This window comes from Phacochoerus africanus, chromosome 8 (genome assembly GCF_016906955.1).
Source record: "Phacochoerus africanus isolate WHEZ1 chromosome 8, ROS_Pafr_v1, whole genome shotgun sequence".
NCBI lineage: Eukaryota > Metazoa > Chordata > Mammalia > Artiodactyla > Suidae > Phacochoerus > Phacochoerus africanus.
The window spans coordinates 110,730,400-110,747,822 of NC_062551.1; the positions used below are offsets into that span (position 1 = coordinate 110,730,400).

A 17,423-nucleotide genomic window follows, 5' to 3' on the forward strand; every position below is an offset into this window, starting at 1 on the left:
TGCCTTCATTAATCATATTGACCCCTTAAGCCAGAACAGTGCTTCTCTAGCTTGTTAAAAACCACATTCCCGACTCTGTCAGTCCAGAGTGGGACACTAGAGTCTGTATTTCTAACAAGCTCCTAGGTGATGCCCATGGTACTAGCCCATGGATCTCACTTGCTTTGAATAGTGAGGCTCTGTCAGGCAAGACTCAGGGTGAATGGGGCAGAAAGACAGAAATACACCAAAATAACGATTGGGCCCTACACATGGGCATTGTCTTGAGCGCTTCAATCCTTCCAATAGCCTTGTAAGATGGATTCAGTTATGCTCACACCCACCAGCCAAAGTCCACCACGAACACACACCTCTAGTTGAACAAGGGGAGATTCATTCATCTCACATGCTACAAGAGAGAATACATGCCAAGGGGCCATATGGGGGAGTTGGAGGAGTTTTTTTATGGGATTCAATCTTGTATCAGGGGAGCCTTGGGCCCAAGAGCAGCCTGATTGGGCAGCTTTTAAATTTTTTTTCTTTGTCTTTATTTATTTATGTATGTATTTGGCCCCGGAAGATGGAGGGTTACCATGGGTAGACCTGCCATTAACGAGCAGCAATCATCACATAGTCAGAAGAGGGGGTTGTTAGTTTTATTTGTGGCTGCAGAGTGTCCTTCTCTCCATTTTGTGTCACAGGTGACCTTGTGGTTGACCTGCTCCAACACACTCAGGGAGTGACCTTGTCTGATGATTGTTTTTATTCCACAAGTGATGTTTCTATTCCTTTAGGAACACGGCAGCCAGTGCTGTCCAGACCTGGGCAGGCTGGGTCCGGGAGCCGGGGGTGGGGTGGAGGTGGGGGGGGTGCCAGGGCAGGAGTCGGGGGGCGCCTCAGAGGGCCTTTCACATGGGAGCAACTTCCTTGGGATTTTCTAAGTCCCCCAGCCGGGGCTGCAGTGCCATCACGCAGGGGTGCCCTGGTGCTCATGTTTCTCACCTTCCGAGCACCCTGTGAATCTACCCTGAGTAGGTGTCGTGCTGATGCCTTAAGGAGCTGGAGGACTCATGCTTGGCCTGTGTGTGGACCCTGCTCCAGGAAAGCAGCCTGGTGAGTGGATCGTTCCGCTGGCCGATAGAATATCTGCAGAACTCTGTGGAACTGGGCTGCTGGAAGGGGGCTGGTTTGGAGTAACTTTTTTTTTTTAACATTTAGTGTTTTATTTATTGTTAATGCATATTTAAATTGTTTTAATTAAGAAATTTTTAACTCTATGGGGGTATAACTGGAACATTAAATTTGGAAGATACTTAAAATGTACATCGGGATGATTTGATATGAATACACACACTATGAGAGGATTCCCCCATCTAGTTGATTAACGCATTTACCTTACATATTTCTCTCTCTCTTTTTGCTGAGAACATTTAAGTTCTACTCTTTCAGCAAACTTCATTACACAACAAGTGTTATCAGTGATAGCCACCCACCATGTTATACATTCAAGATTCAGACCTTATTTATCTCTCTCTCTCTTTTTTCCCCCGTCTCTTTACAGCCACACCCACTGGCATATGCAAGTTCCCAGGCTAGGGGTCGAATGGGAGCTGCAACCGCTGGCTGACGCCACAGCCACAGCCACACCAGATCTGAGCTGCATCTGCGACCTATACCACAGCTCAGCAATGCCGGATCCCCCACCCACTGAGTGAGGCCAGGGATCAAACCTGCAGCCTCCCGGACAGTAGCTGGGTTCTTAACCCACTGAACCACAACAGGAACTCCCGTAGACTGCTGACATTTAGAACGCGGCTCTTGCTTGTCAAATTGTTTAAATGGCTAAAGGAATATATATATATATATATATATATATATATATATATATATATATATATACACACATATGTTTTTTTTTTTTTTCCTCCTGCGTGGCACTTGGAAATCTCCACACATCCTCCGCATTTTACTCTTTTGCTCCTTTCTCTTCCTGACTCCATGTGCTTTGGACTGTCCTTCAGAGTCCCAGGCCAGGTTTGTCACAGGATGACGGGAAAACTCTAGAGCATTTAACTTTGGCTTCATGTGAGCAGCAAAGGCTGTGAACAACCAAGGATGTTGTTTCAAATGGCACGGGGACTATCCAGATTGCTGGGGGTGGTGCTGAGGTTGGCTGTGAGGAGGAGGTGCCGGCATGTGGGCAGAGATGTGTTAAGTCTTCTATAATGGGGTCGACCCACCTAGGGTGGTCGCCCTTCCCACCGCCGACATCAAGAACTAGAGACAGAAGGGAGGGGGCCCGTGGCTAAGAGCCTCCGTGTTCTTTCAGCAGAGAGGGAGCCCTGTCGCCTCAGTGGGATGAGGCTTGTTTTCCACTATTAGAAGATTCCAGAACACAGAAGTACTAGGAAGCCTCCCCTGCGTGGAGTCTGGTGTTCAGTCTCCCTTAGAAGCAGTGTCTGTAAGAGACACAGCCCCAACTTTGGGGTCTACTGACATGGGCTAGAGTCCCATCTTGGTCAGCATACTAGGGGCGGAAGTTACATAAATGCTCTCTGTCTCAGTTTTCTCATCTGAAGAGTGGGGATAATAATTCTGTCATCAAACAGTTGTTGTGAGGATTGAATAAGATGATGCTGGTACAGTGCCTGGTACAGAGGACGCTGTAGCTATTATTATTATTACTCTTATCTTAGGAGATCTTAGGGAGGACAGTCTGAGATCATGGGCTGGCTCTTCCAGGCATCACTTCAAAAATGGGGGACTATCTCCCACCTGTATGGAGTCAGTTTGGAAAAACAAGTTGCAAATCAATCATCCATCAACATATCCAAAACTTTTGACCCATTTTCTATTTTCAACTTGTGTCACCCCTGCAGGTAATAAAGTTTAAAAGCTCTGCAGCCTTCCATGTGAAAGAGAAGCTTCTGGAGTTCCTGCTGTGGTACAGTAGCTTAAGAATCTGACTGCAGTGGCTGGGGTTGCTGCCGAGGCTCAGGTCCGATCCCCAGTGCAGAACAGTGGGTAAAAAGGATCCAGCATTGCCATTGAAGCTGTGGTGTACATCACAGCTGCAGCTCAGATTCAATCCCTGACCCGGGAACTTCCATATGCCATGCGTAAGGCCATAAAAATCAATCAATCAATCAATCAATCAATGCTTCTTTCATGTATCCAAAAGCTCCTATTCTCACAGTTCAAAGGCAAATGGGTCCAAGTTCACTCCACACCTAACCTTTACCATTTTCTAGACACCTGAAATCTTCTTTTGCTTCCTTAAACATTGTGTTTATCTCTCACTTAAGTTTTTCTGGTAACTTGAAGACTTTTTTTTTTAATTTATAATTTTTTTTCCTGCTGTACAGCATGGGGACCAAGTTACACGTACATGTATACATACTTTTTCCTCCCATTGTTGTGTTGCGATGTAAGTATCTAGACATAGTTCTCAATGCTACACAGCAGGATCTCATTGTAAATTCATTCCAAGAGCAATGGTTTGCATCCATTAACCCCAAGCTCCCGATCCCTCCCACTCCCTCCTTCTCCCCCCAGGCAGCCACAAGTCTCTTCTCCAAGTCTATGATTTTCTTTTCTGTGGAAACATTCATTTGTGCTGGATATTAGATTCCAGTTATAAGTGATATCATGATATTTATCTTTCTGACTTATTTCACTCGGTATGAAAGACTCTAGTTCCATTCATGTTGCTGCAAACGGCATTATGTCGTTCTTTTTTATGGCTGAGTAGTATTCTGTTGTGTATGTATACCACATCAGACTTTTCTTAAAATACACCTGCAAGAGTATTCCAAGGCTGAGCTGCCTTCCTGTTTGCTTCCTTGCTCTCAGTGTTTCTATTCTGAAGGTGCTCTGGGGGATATTTAGCGTGTGAGGGGCTTAGTGAGCATCCCTTGTTTTGGGGTCGGATGTATCTAGGTTTGAATCACATCTTCATCCTTAGCAGTCAGCTGCGTGACCAGGTCTCATTTGTAAGGTAGGCTGACATTGGTACCTGCCTGAGGCTGGTGGGGACCCTGGGCCTGGGACCCAGAGCTGCCCGGCCCTGGGTGCTGCCTTCCTTGGCTTGTCCACCTGACGACAATGACTCATCTCATCTCTCTGGCCTCCCCACACTGTCCACGTTGCCTACTGTTGCCAACTTCTCTTCCAAAAATGTGATTTTTAGCGTGTTGTCCTTTGACTCAAAAAACCTTCAAAAATTCCCTCTCGGTTAGTCTTGCATGGAGAGCCCTGCCTGAAAGAGGCTCACAATCTCCTCCCTCCACCTGTCTTTGAACATCTGAAGAACCTACAAATATCTGGAGCTGCCAACAGGAGCTCTCAGACTTGGGTGGCACAGCTGAAGGGGTTGTGAGACTGGCTTCGAGTCCCAGGGGAGCCTAGAGGGAGAAACGAGCGCCCCCTGGGGAGCTGAGGTCTGAACTGCATCTCCATGTGTGAAGGGGACTGAGTGTGTTCAAGTCAGAGGCGACAGAGTGGGAAGAAAGGACACAATAAAAACAGAAGATGGGAGTTCCCATCGTGGCGCAGTGGTTAACGAATCCGACTAGGAACCATGAGGTTGCGGGTTCAGTCCCTGCCCTTGCTCAGTGGGTTAACGATACGGTGTTGCCATGAGCTGTGGTGTAGGTTGCAGACGCGGCTTGGATCCCGCATTGCTGTCGCTCTGGCGTAGGCCGGTGGCTACAGCTCTGATTTGACCCCTAGCCTGGGAACCTCCATATGCTGCAGAAGTGGCCCAAGAAATGGCAAAAAGACAAAAAAAAAAAAAAGAGAAGATGATGGGAGTACACAGATGATGGAGGCAAAGAAGTCTGGAGAGGCTGAAGTGTGGGGTGTTGTGGGGTGTTGTGGGGTGGTGGGAGGTGACCCAAGTAAATGGAGCCCAGGCGGGTGGTGCAGGGCTCTGAGGCTTTGGGTTGTAGCCTGTGGGAGGTTCCTGAATAGTCTTAAGCAAGGGTGTAACATCATGTAATTTCCAAACAAAAGTTCGGTTTAATAGTCATAAAAAGATTTCATGGATATGATAGCGAATGGGAAAGATACAAAAAAAATATAAACAATACAGAAAAGTAAAAATAAGAAAATAAAAATCCAGAGATAAATATTGGTTAACATTATTGTATTTATTTATTATTTCTCTCTTCCTCTCTCCCTCTCCCCCCATCCTGGCTACCTTGTAACAGGCACTTACTGTGTAGCAGGCATTGTTACTAGAGCTTTCTTCATGTCATCCACAAGACCATAGCTATGATGTAGACAGAGTTAGTAACAGGTGCTTCTCTGGGCCACATGGTTGGTAAGCAGCAGAGTTGGGCTTCAGACCAGATGATGGGGCTCCGGACACTCAAGTTCTGAGCCCCTGGGCCACCTGCTGATAATACAATCAACGCGCGTGTGCACACACACACACACACACACAAAAGTAAAATTTTCTTTAGACTAAAGCTTGGTACCCTAATTTTCTGGACTGGCTTTTTTTTTTTTTTTTGTCTTTTTGCCATTTCTTGGGCCGCTCCCACGGCATATGGAGGTTCCCAAGCTAGGGGTCGAATCAGAGCTGTAGCCGCCAGCCTACGCTGGAGCCCCTTCAACGTGGGACCCCAGCCACGTCTGCAACTTACACCACAGCTCACGGCAACGCCGGATCCTTAACCCACTGAGCAAGGCCAGGGATCGAACCCGCAACCTCATGGTTCCTAGTCAGATTCGTTAACCACTGGGCCAAGACAAGAACTCCTGGACTGGCATTTTAAAAAGAATCTTGGTGAGAGGCTGAAGGAGCTGTGTAGAAGGGGAGTAGTTCCGAAAGTGTGGTGGGAGGGAGAGATGGGCTGCAGTGGTCACGTGGAAGATGATAGACGGAGATGATGCAATGAGAGTAGTGGTGGAGGAGAGGAGGCACTTGGAGAGCTTTCTCAGGTGGAAATAACAGACCTTGATGACTCAGGCCATGTGTGTCTGCGTGTGTGTCTAGGTCAGAGTTGAAAGAAAGGAGGGAGTGAAAGAAAATCAAGAGGATTCTTTTAGCCCAAGGCATGTGAAGGTTCCCAAGCAGGGATCAAACCTGCCCCAGAGCAGCAACCTGAACTGCTACAGTGACAATGTTGGATCCTGAACACCCTGCACAAGAGAAGTCTGTGAGCACTTTTTTTTTTTTTTTTTTTTTGCTTTTTAGGGCCGCACTTGCGGCATATGGAGATTCCCAGGCTAGGGGTCCTGTTGGAGCTACAGCTGCTGGTCTATACGGCAGCCACAGCAACCCAGGATCTGAGCTGCGTCAGCGACCTACACCACAGCTCACAGCAATGCTGGATCCTTAACCCACTGAGCGAGGCCAGGGATCAAACCCGAAACCTCATGGTTCCTAGTCCGATTTGTTTCCAATACACCACAAAGGGAACTCCGCTGTGAGGATTTTTTATTAGAGCACCTGGATGGATGGTAAAGCCATTAAAAGAGGGAGAAATTTTGAGGAGACCAGGAAGGTGATAGGTTCCCCTCGAGACCCCGGGACAGGGCACTGTCTGCCAGGTGGACATGGTCACTGGCAGTTAGAGTCACACCTATGGTAAAATAGAGGGGACTCACACTGAAGACATGGGATGTCAGCTTCCCTGAGAAGAAGAGACAGAGTACAGAGGCAGCATGGGCAGAGGAAGGTTAGGGACTCAGAGAGGACAGCAGAATCTGGGTGGTGGACTCAGACTACCACGCAGAGACCATAGAGCAGGATGGGAATGGCACTGGAAGAGGCCACTGGTTCACTGCTTTCCTTCCCAAACCACTGTTTCGAGCTAATTCCTCATCAGCCTTTAAAATTATTTTGGGATTCGCTTTGCCGTCCTAGCCTGGCTATGCCTCCTCATCTTTAAGACCTATTTATACTCTCACCTCCTACAGCAAGCCTTCCCAACCAGCTCCACTGAGCCTCTGTTTTCTGTTTACACGCCCCCCTCAGCACCCCTACCCCTGCACCGTCATAGATCTTGTTTCCTGCAAGGGTCCAAGCCCCTGGGGCAGGGGAGCCCCACAGTGCCTGATCGCTAGGTGCTGACTAACTGGATGTTGATAACCCACAGCAGAGAGCATATTACTATTATTATTATTATTATTATTTGTCTTTTTGCCTTTTCTAGGGCCTCTTCTTGAAGGCATATGGAGGTTCCCAGGCTAGAGGTCTCATTGGAACTGTAGCCACCGGCCTACGCCAGAGCCACAGCAATGCCAGATCCGAGCTATGTCTGCAACCTACACCATAGCTCACGGCAATGCTGGATCGTTAACCCACTAAGCAAGGCCAGGGATCGAACCCACAACCTCATGGTTCCTAGTCAGATTCATTTCTGCTACACCATGACGGGAACTCTTGTATTTATGTCACTGATGAAGGCTTTTTATGTCCCTCCGGGAGCACCTACTGTTTTCGAGAGCAAAGGTTCTCAAAGTGTGGTCCCTAGAAGAGCAGCATCAGCAACTACTCAGCACCCCCATCCCTACGCATCTATTCAGTAACTCAAGGTGGAGCCAGGAATCTGTATCTTAACAAGTTTTCCAGGTGCTTCTGATGCAAACAAAAGTCCAGAATCACTGAGCTAGGAAGCACTTTGGAAAAGACTGATTCATGTTCATAACTGGAAAAGACTCTTCGTTAAGGGGTGCATTCAGTCATCCACGTGAATGCTGATGTCATGTAGTACAACTGTAGAAATTGAAATGCAGAAGAAAATGTATGTCCAATAGTCCTGTGCACATGAAGATTGCAAAATTTTATCCTCACTTAACGACTCCGTCACATCAAAATATTAATAAAAATGACTTTGGAGTGCCCATCCCTCTGGATCACTCACACTGTTATGTCTGTTAGCAGGAGCCAGAGCAGAATCCTCACCATTGTACTTTGCCAAGTTGTAGGGGGGAGAGGGAAAGAAAGAAATGGACTTGAAATTTATTTCCCTCCCTCCCTTCCATCCTTTGACAGAGGTACCAAAGAGTAATTATGGGGTCCAAAAGGGAGACAACAAGTGAAAGGAAAATGAGAAGATAGATCATATAGAAACCAGGTCATCACCCCAAAATGGACCCTAAGTATATGTATTATATGCGTGGCTATATAAATTTATATTTATTGATTGATTTTTAGGGCCGCACCCGTGACATATAGAAGTTCCCAGGCTAGGGGTCGAATTGGAGATACAGCTGTCAGCCTACACCACAGCCACAGCAATGCCAGCTCCTTAACCCACGGAACGAGGGCAAGGATCAAACCTGCACCCTCATGGATACTAGCTGGATTCATTTCCACTGCACCACAATGGGAACTCCCTAAATTTATATTTAAAAACTGATTTTAAAAGAAATTATTTGCAAAGAGCTTTAGAAATTGATTGGCTCAGAAGCACTCTGTGAAGTTCCCTGATAAATGGTTGTTTCATTAATAGAGAAAGTTATCAAGAGGTATGATTTTCAAGTGATTAAAAAACGTACCTGCCATACTCCTTAGCAGAATAATTTGGAAACATGTTTACCATGTACTTAAAGTTTACAGAAGGGCTGTCAAAAATAACTTGAATATGTGGATGCTTCAACTGCATAATGAAAAAAAAAATCTATGACTTTGAAAGGAATCTGGGTGCTTCTTTTCAAAAGAAAAATTTGAATCTAAGTCTAAATCTAAAAATGCACTTGAGTCAATTTTTTTAAGAGAGAAAAAGAAACAAAGAAGACCCTTCAACAATTATGCAGAACTGAATGACTGAGATTTTAAGAGTGCTTTAGCTAGAAATATGCTTAGTTTCTAATGCATTTAGACATAAAGACATATCAGAAATGAAAGAATCACATTGTGCAAAGATTTGCATGAGCACAAAGGCTTATTTGGAAGAAAAATGTGATAAAAAATGCCCTTGATTTCTTAAGGTGGAAGTTGTAGAATTTCTATTTTGTTTTTCATTCCCTCAGCCCTAGTTCACTGCCCAGAAATATACATGACTTGCAGGTCCTGTATGTAGCTCCATTGATGATGAACTATGTGACTCTTCCTACTAAGGAGATGAGCAAACATTGGAGGTAAGTCTAGAACCTAGAGCTAGTTTGACTTGTGCAAACAGAATGGTCCACTTCTCAGATACTTTGGATTTTTGAAATACAGTGTTGTTAGCCAGTGAGGAAGCCTTAATTGAAAGAGCTGTCTGTTCTTCCAAATTTCATGTAGTGGGGCATCTGGCAGAAAATAGAGTCCAAAGCCATCAGATTCTGGACTCTAAAACCTGCTTTCCATCCCAGACTTGGATGGTTTTTCTGATCAGGAGGAGGTTGAGTTAGTTCACATGGCAGGTGAATTTCTTTGACCACTGTGAGTTCCTGGAACTCGTAGGCAAAAGAACTGTGCTAAGAACTGGCCCTAAGGTAAGAGAGGAAGGCTATTTAGCAAAGCACCTGGATCTTTCTGCCTCCTCATAAAAGCATGAAGATGACTCTCAGGAGAGGAAAGCAGTGCTCAACAGGAATGGGACCAAACCCAATCTTTACGGGTTTCTGAAAATGGTTCCATGGATATAAATCTCTAAGGGCGCTGATGGAAAATTTAAAGGGTAAGACATTTCACATGTTCCCACGTGCCTCATCTTATACAATTGGAACATAATCCCATCTATTTTCATCGTTGATTTCTCTTAGCTCTACATCACTGTGGCAGTTACAGTGGGACTGGCCATTTAGTGCTTAAATACAGTCTCACCATTAATTTATTTTTCTGTGTTTCTTACAGAGTGGGGCACAGAATAAACATTTTTTTTCTTCATTTGATAAGATGGGGAAAGTAATAGCATCCACCTTCTAGGGTGGCTTGAGAGGATGAGAGGGGTTAACATACGTGAAGTTCCTAGCACAAGGAAAGGGCTCATTAACTATTAGCTATTAGTAACAATCATCATTAGTAAGACAGTAGTGCCCTGAAGCTCGGAGCACAGACTTTGAAGCCCGAGTGCATCATTCAAATCCTGTCCCTCCTGTTCACCCATATGAGACGGGCCTTGACTTCCTCGTCTCAAAAATGGGGATATATCGGGACTTCCCTTTGTGGCTCTGCGGTTAACAAACCTGACTAGGATCCATGAGGATGCGGGTTTGATCCCTGGTCTTGCTCAGTGGATTAAGGATCCGGCGTTGCCTTGAGCTGTGGTGTGGGTCATAGATGCGGCTCGGATCCTGATTGGCTGTGGCTGTGGCATAGGCTGGCAGCTGCAACTCGGATTCAGCCCTTGGCCTTGGAACTTCCATGTGCTTTGGATGTGGCCCTTAAAAAAAAAAAAATGGAGATATTGAAGAGTACTGCCCTTTGGAATGACGGATGAGGATTCAACAGACCATACTCTTTAAAGTCCTTAGAAAACAGCCTGGGACATAAAAGCATTGTCCTGGTGTTACATAGTTAATTCTTGCCACAACCTTCTGAGTACCTTTATTTGTACAGATAATGAAGCCAAGGTCGAGAGCCTCACGGCTATCAGCCAGTCCACAGTTCTGAGCAACCTGAAGACTGAAGCCTATTTCACTAGCGCACTAGGGTCTTTAGTTGTGCAGGACACTTCCATTGGGGGAGGCACATGTCTCCCTACGTGGGTTATCGCCTTTTCTAGAATTCCTGACGAGTAACTGGCAACTCCAGATGCTCTCAACCCACAGCATGTGGTAGCAGCCTAGATGCTGAGGCTGACAGCACTCCCTTCTGTGGATTTGCTCTGAGAAAACAGAATAGAGTTCAGATTCATCTCTGGGAAAGAGGCAGTGAGCTGATTCTAAAAGTCCTGCCTGTGTTCTCTCCCCTGCGGGTCCCACAGCACAAGGGGAAAGGGGTGACTCCGAGGTGTGGATTCTTCCAGCTGCCCTGCTGAGCCTCAGATATTCCTGCCAAGGAGCCAGGGGAGGTTTTTAAAGTTGGCTCAGACATCCTTTTCTAAAGAGGGTGGGGCAAGGGTGATAAACTAAGAGCAAGACCAGAGGCTATTCAGAGAATTGGCTTGTGAATGGGTACCGCTGCCATCTGCTGGATGGAATGGGTATCAGACCAGTTCCACTGTTTCTTTGCTGCACAATGAACAGACTCGCTGATTTTCACTGTGGGTTCAGAACCTAGTGGTTTCATCATTTCACAGTTTCATCAGTTCTAAACGTCTGCATATTTGGGAAGTTTCATGAAAATCACACATAGAAGGACCTTCATGTGAGTCACCAAAAGGTAAACTGATGACATCTTTGAAGCATTGTCTTGTTCAGCATTAATACTTCTCTGGATCCAATTTGGTCTGTTCCCAAGTGGCTGATCTAATTGGTTAGGAAAGGCCCCTATCTCTCAGGCAAGGGCATTTGACAGAACATGGACCCTCTTGTCAAAGGCAAAAAGAGAAGTGAAATCACCCCCCTGGTTTTATTCTTGTCTTCTCTGAAATTCTGTGTTCATGTACCCAATAATTATTTCTGGAGCACTTATCCTGTGTGCACTGCATCAGGAATTGAGGAAGCAAAGATGAATAAACATAGTCTCTTCTCTTAAAAATATTCTCTGGGGAGTTCCCGTCGTGGCGCAGTGGTTAGCGAATCCGACTAGGAACCATGAGGTTGCGGGTTTGGTCCCTGCCCTTGCTCAGTGGGTTAACAATCTGGCATTGCCATGAGCTGTGGTGTAGTTCGCAGACGAGGCTCGGATCCCATGTTGCTGTGGCTCTGGTGTAGGCCGGCGGCTACAGCTCTGATTTGACCCCTAGCCTGAACCTCCATATGCCATGGGAGCGGCCCAAAGAAATAGCAAAAAGACAAAAAAAAAAAAACTCTGGATGCCGCGAGTGCAGCCCTAAAAAGACAAAAAAAAAAAAAAAAAGAAAAAGAAAAAAAAGGATATTTTCTGAGTGCTTACTATGTGCCAGGCACGGATATCCAATAAAATCCACAGAACAACCCTAGGATCTATTATTATCTCACTTATAATTGTCTCATATTATCTCATTTACAGTGACTATTACTATCTCAATTATAGTTCAGAAAACAAGCTTAGAGATATTGCACTGGTTTATCCATGACAATCCAGTTAGGAAATGCTGAAGTGGGATTTGAATATGGGGCAGCAGGAGCAGGCAGGTAGAGAAATGTTGAGAACATGGAACCGGTGTAGCTCCCTCACAGAGAGAGTCTGGATCTTTTGTTTCACACATATTTTCTGTTCCATTAGCTACAGATTTCCAGCAACGTGAAAGTGCTACAAAACAGTAAGTGATGATAGCAGTAGGTGTTTTGGGAAGATTTATCAGAAAGAATATCCCTTCCTCTAGCAGGCATTTGAAATCTATCTAGTTAACATTCTTTTCAGTTCATAACTCTTCTTCTTAACAGCAGCCTTGGTGTGGGCAGCAAGACCTGCCCTGTTGTCAAGTCTCATTGGAGAGAGAGCAAATCTGTATTTTGGCCAACATGACAGTGGATGTGAGAGTGATGGACTTGCCCAACACGAGTTAAAGAGTAATTCGGGTGTCTGATTGCAGCAATCTCAAACTGCTTTTTATTTTCTTCTCCCTCTTGGTAGAAGAGGAGTCCTGGTGCAAGTGGGGACATACCAGGGTGGGTGGCGTGGGTGGGGGAAGGAAGAAGAGAGGAGAGGATGAATAGAAGCTGGTGGAAGAAAAGAGCGAGCTGTGTGCCTAGTGTTTATGCAAAGCGCTCAGGTCTGGCTGCGGGACAGAAAGAGTCAGGAGCGAAGCAGATATCAGAAAAGTGCCTAATGGCAGGGTGCTGGGCTAGAATCCCTGCTCTGCCACTAGCCTAGTCTTTGACCTCAGGCAAGTCACATGATCTCTCTAATCCTTCGTTCTTTCACCTGTGAGATGGGGGTAGCCTTACAGTGTTGTTTGGGGGGTTCCGTAAGGTAGCCCAGACTGGCCTCTGTTACTTGCAGTAAGGGGTCAGAATTCCCGTGGGGCAGGGTGGTGGGTGGGGGGTGAGGGGGTGGAGTCCTTCAGAAAAGTTACCTGATGCTTGATGCTACCTATTTGCACATGAGTTTGCTGTACTTATTTTTCCTCTCAATGGTCCTATGAGGCAAGTTGGTGAGATACTAATCATTCCCATATATACAGAAGAAATGGATGCCCAAGTGACTTGGTTAAAAGGAAGATGTTTTTCCAACCAGAGCCAGACCAAGAAAAGTATGGTATGGAATTGCAATGGTGTCTCAAACTCCAATGCAGAGAGTGATATTCAAAGTGTTTCCTGGAAGTGACTAAAACCCAAATTTTTTGGAAGGAGCTCCAACCTGGAAATTCCTGGAAGGAGTACACCCAGAAAGGGGGAAAATATTACAAAGCATTCATAGATTTTTTTCCCCTTGAAATTCTCTTTCTAATACATTTTGATGTTGAAAGAAAAACTGAATGCCTAATTTTAGATTACTTAAAATTAACCAGGAGTTCCCGTTGTGTTCAGCAGTAACAAACCCAACTAATATCCATGAGGATGTGGATTCAATTCCTGGCCTTGATCAGTGGGTTAAGGATCCAGTGATGCTGTGAGCTGTGGTGTAGGTCACAGACATGGCTTGGATCCCTAGTTGCTGTGGCTGTGGTGTAGGCTGGCAGCTATAGCTCCGATTTGACCCCTAGCCTGGGAACTTCTATGTACCGAAGGTGCGGCCCTAAAAAAAGACCAAAAAAAAAAAATTAACCAACCGTTCATCAGCCAATGCACTTTAGATGGTGAATAACATATTGGGCAAAACACTATTTCCCTATTTTTATAAATGTCTGTGAGGCTGGATTGGGGGGGGGTGGTAGATAAAGAAGAACAAATATAAAATACAAGATATTAGAAATACCAAAAACAATGTCCAGAGTTCCCATTGTGGCTCAGTGGTAACCAACCAGACTAGTATTCATGAGGACTCAGGATGGATCCCTGGACTCACTCAGTGGGTTAAGAATCTGCATTGCTGTGGCTGTGATGTAGGCCAGCAGCTACAGCTCCGATTTGACCCCTAGCCTGGAAAGCTCCATATGTCTCGGGGGTAGCCCTAAAAAGACAAAAAAAGACCAAAAAAAACCCTCAAAAAACAAAACACACATACACACATGTCCACTTAAGGAAAAGTATGAAAATGCTGCATTGAGACAAGACCAGCCAAGGATCAGTACAAAAAGTTACAGACACGCAAAGGACAAACACAGTAAAGTCAAATTAACTGGGAGAAAGCAGAGCTGAGTAAACTCAAATAAGACCAAACTTGACCATGAGAAGGTGCTTAATTTTTTTTCAATGAATGATTTGCAATAATCTTGCTGGTTATTTGTATGGAAATGGGCTTTTAGAAAGCATGATGGAACAGTTAATTTTCATAGTCATTTAATTCATTTTCATAGTAATTTTAAGCACAGTGAATTTGCACTCTAAGGTAAGACTTGATTTTGTTTCAGAAGGTTAAACACAGGTCTACTTCAATGATGCATTCCAACTTCTCTGGAGTTGGAGAAATGAATCATCATGGTGCAGTACCTAAAGGAAAAGGCATCTTGGATAAGAGGACAAGAGCAGGGAGATCACTGCCTGACACACCAGGGGCTCCATACACGACCGGTGAACAAATTCCCATGTGAACTGATTATGCAGGATGTGAGTGAGGCTTGTTGATGCTCCTCATTCTGGCTACTGGACCTAAAGTGAAATGTACAAAATCGATGCCATCTTCAGAATCCCATGGCCTTTTCAGTTAATGTGTCAGAAACCCAGGGGTCCACCTGACAGCTCTCACTCTCCTTGCTGACCCATCACCAAGCCTTTACTACATCCTGTCAATTGCGCCTTTGAAACAGGTCACCCATCTCTCTGTTTCCCCTGCCACAGCCCTCACCCCAGCTATACCTTCTCTTGCCTGGAGGACTGGAATCCCCTTCCAAGGGCTGTATGTCATCCACTCTGGGCTCCTCCATTTGCTGCTCATAGTGAGAATTATCCTTGCAAAACACAAATCTGATTATGTCACTGCCCCCCTCCCAATTCTCCCGGCTCACCCCTTCACCCTGCTCTTAGGGTTAAGACCAGAGGCCTGTCCCCGCTGCCTGCAACCTCGTCACTGCCTTCACCCCCTCTCAGCTCCAGCTAGTTAATCCTTGAGTGCCTCTCTCTTGGCCATGCCTCTCCCAGCTTGGCAAACAAATGCCCTTCCCTCTTCCCTCTGCCTGGAATTTATTTCCTCTTCTCTCTCTGCTTCTCCTGTCCCCACCTCTTCCTCTAGAACCCCGACCCCAGTCCTGGCGATTCTGCCCCTCTATGGTTAGTACTAACAGAGCCCCATGTTTCTGTTCCTTCAAAGCGCTATTCTCTGTTCTTCATTCAACCATTTGATTAACATCTGTCTCACTATCTGAATCATAAATTCCAGGAGAATGGGGACTCGGTGCTTTTTCTTACCACCGTGTCTCTGGCATTTAGTGTTGTGTCTGGCATATAGCAGGCACAAGTAAATATTTGTTGAATGAATGAATGAGCTTAATGAATACCGGCTCATTGTTTTTAAAGGATAATCTCTGTTTTGCTCTCTGCACTATTATCTCAAACCAAAATCATTAACAAGCCTAATGTGACTTTTACATCTAGTACATTTTTATGAATGAAAATCCATGTGCTATTACAGTGCCTAGGAAAACTGAATTGTTTCACACTTCTGCAGTAATTTTTAAAAAATTCTTTCCGGATGCTGCATGAGCTATTAAAATAAGCATACATGCCGGCATCCAAAAACTTCATTCCCCCCCCCAAGATAGTTCATCCTAAAGATAAAGAAAATAAAAGCTTCATTTGCTTGGGAAATTATAAATTATAGTCCAAAAAAAAAGTTTAGAAATGCAGTTTTAGGGGAGTTCCCGTCGTGGCGCAGTGGTTAACGAATCCGACTAGGAACCATGAGGTTGCGGGTTCGGTCCCTGCCCTTGCTCAGTGGGTTGACGATCCGGCGTTGCCATGAGCTGTGGTGTAGGTTGCAGACTGGCTCGGATCCTGCGTTGCTGTGGCTCTGGCGTAGGCCGGTGGCTACAGCTCCGATTCAACCCCTAGCCTGGGAACCTCCATATGCCTCGGGAGCGGCCCAAGAAATAGCAACAACAACAACAACAACAACAACAAAAGATTAAAGACAAAAAAAAAATGCAGTTTTAGATCCAGCTAATAAATGCCTCAAAAGCAATGTAAATGGGGAAATAACTTAGCAGAAAACATCCCATTTCAGGATTAGAAAATAAGCATTCTGATTTCAGAAATGTCAAGATAAGAAAGCATTTGTGCAAGCAACTGATTGCTAAACCTAGAGGTAAATGGAAGTTTAATTTTCAGAAAGTTCTCTGATATAATACATCTTTTGCTTAAATTCTCTTACATTTAAGACCAAATCGCTCTGGATATATAATTGTATGCCAAAAAGTCCATAATGCTATTCAACAAACTGAAGAAACTGTTTTCCTCATCATGCAGTAGAAGTCTTACTACAGTTACTTTCTTAGTGCTTAGGTAGTATAATTTGCAAAATAATTGCTGAACATTCTCCCAAACCTCACATCAGAGTAATGCGAATAGCAAGAAAATCACTATTACTTAAATAAGTCTGAACCAAGCTATCATTTCTCACCCTATGATGCAAGCCCTGGCAAAAAATTACCAAAATTTTACAGCTAGAAGAGAGACCTCTAGTGTGTGTTAGAGAACTTTATATTGGGCTTCAGGCATAATTAATACAGCAAAACCACTGCAGTCATTTTGATTACTGAGCTAGGAGTTTGTTTTTTTTTTTTTTTTGGTCAGCTATCATTCACTCTCCATTTCAAAATTTCTTCCCGGCAAGTGTATATATTTTTTGCCTAATTAGTGACTTTCTTTTTATTAACATAATGCCTAAACCAGTGAAGTTTTCTCTGGGATGCAAAGTTTTAAAATTCAGTGGTCACTTCTGCAACCTAATTAGTAAACAGGAAACCTACTGTCATCACAACAATTGCTAACAATTCTTTCTATTCAAGCAGCAGCAGGAGACTCCTGAGCCAAATTGTTGTAGTCAGTGTGCAGCCTTCTGAACACCAGCCCCTCACGGTAAGCCAACTGCCACACGAATGTAAACACGAGGACTAGACTGGCACATTGCCCATTATCCAGGAGACAAATGGATCCACTACTATTTCAAATTCACCACGTAGGTAAGCTATTAGTTTCGACAAATTCCCATATACGCAGGTAAATTCCTCGATGTAAAATCAGATTTAATGAATCATTCTATGGCATCAGCCTCAGCCTTTAAAACTCTTTTTATTTTCTCCTTTTCCACATTAAAAAGACATTTGAGATACACACAGAAAATGTTTCTCTAAAAAACATACACATACGCACAAAACAGG

General features: G+C 44.7%; 1 protein-coding gene across 1 annotated transcript in view; it reads right to left on the reverse strand.

Moving 5' to 3' along the window:
• Positions 1–17,423, reverse strand: part of KCTD1 (potassium channel tetramerization domain containing 1) — a 193,135-nt gene that overhangs the window by 173,457 nt on the left and 2,255 nt on the right. The gene's annotated exons all lie outside the window — the stretch shown is intronic.